This window comes from Schistocerca americana, chromosome 1 (genome assembly GCF_021461395.2).
Source record: "Schistocerca americana isolate TAMUIC-IGC-003095 chromosome 1, iqSchAmer2.1, whole genome shotgun sequence".
In the NCBI taxonomy this organism is placed as follows: domain Eukaryota; kingdom Metazoa; phylum Arthropoda; class Insecta; order Orthoptera; family Acrididae; genus Schistocerca; species Schistocerca americana.
The window spans coordinates 483,286,239-483,287,999 of NC_060119.1; positions in this window are offsets into that span (position 1 = coordinate 483,286,239).

The window sequence follows — 1,761 nt, forward strand, 5'->3', positions numbered from 1 at the left end:
AGTGTCCTGACGCTATGTCAAATAACTGACACGGTTTTTCCAGAATGCCAAATTCTTGACGCACTGATTCTTAGTCGTTATAAATGGTAAAGGTGGCATCCATAATTTGTTGTGCTTCTTAACACAATTACATTTTTCTCTCAACAAAACTTTCTGACGTTTCCTAAGATGATCGTCATTATTTTCCTGAACTGTCAGCTTTTCCTGAAAAAAAATCGTAATCAAGCTTCCTACACAGTGGAATTGCTTAAATATCTATCGAACTGTATCTAAAGATTCACAAAACTTCCTCCTAAGTTGAGCTCTTAGTTAAGTGATTATTTCTCAAAAACAAAAGCGTTGTTAACCGTATAAGCGTATAAGTTTTCACGGCCAGTGTTTTTAATTTCTTGGTGGTACGTGGATTTTGGCTCCTGATTTTCTTCATACGAATCCCTTGTGGAGACAAGTGCTTTAATCTTTCCACGTTAACCTTTTTGAAGATAAGTACTTGGAACTTTTTCCTGATAGGAGCAGCAAGAACAGTTGAACTAGTATGAATTCTGTGCTGTGGAATGAAATGTTCTGTCATGAAATTTACCGACAGCTTAATTTTATATAACTCCTGACTCTCGCAAGCAATGCTCTTATACACCGAACTATTCAGACACACTCAAATACAAGAAAAGTACTTATAGAATCTGTGAAGACGGATGTGAGTTGTGTAGCTCAGTAGCTACGGGAATTGGTCACGAAAGGCAAGAGCATGAACTTGAGCCTCTGCCCAGACACACTTTTAATCTAATAATTGAACTTTACGTCTGTATTGGCGCAGTGGCACCCACAAGTTGTCAGAGGTCGCCAAGTCCAAATAACTCCTTAATCTGCTACTGAATTAGCGCAGTTTTCTTTATTTAGCTCTTAAGTCCACAACTTATTCAGCTTCACAACTTATTTCAGGTTGAACAATTTTCATAACTTCCCAATAGGCTTACGTCCTTGCATAGTGATGATTAGACATGGACTAAACTTTAGTTTCAGTACATCGTGTAGGGTGACATCACGGCATCTGAAAGGAATCGTCATTTAGTCAGAGACAAATCGGCTATAGAACTCTATACAAATACCGGGTGATCAAAAAGTCAGTATAAATTTGAAAACTGAATAGATCACGAAATAATGTAGATAGAGAGGTACAAATTGACACACATGCTTGGAATGAAATGGGGTTTTATTAGAACCAAAAAAATACAAACGTCCAAAAAATTTTCGACAGATGGCGCTTCATCTGATCAGAATAGCATTAAGTAGCATAACAAAGAAAGACTAAGCGAAAGATGATGTTCTTTACAGGAAATGCTCAATATGTCCACCATTATTCCTCAGCAATAGCTGTAGTCGAGTAATAATGTTGTGAACAGCATTGTAAAGCATGTCCGGAATTATGGTGAGGCATTGGCGTCGGATGTCGTCTTTCAGCATCCCTAGAGATGTGGGTCGATCACGATACACTTGCGACTTCAGGTAACCTCAAAGCCAATAATCTCACGGACTGAGGTCTGGGGATCTGGGAGGCCAAGCATGACGAAAGTGGCGGCTGAGCACACGATCAGCACCAAACGACGCGCGCAAGAGTTCTTTTACGCGTCTAGCAATACTTTTCTTTTTTTGGTTCTAATAAAACCCCATATCATTCCAAGCATGTGTGTCAATTTTCACCTCTCTATCTACATTATTCCGTGGTTTATTAAGTTTTCAAATTTGTACTGACTTTTTGATCAC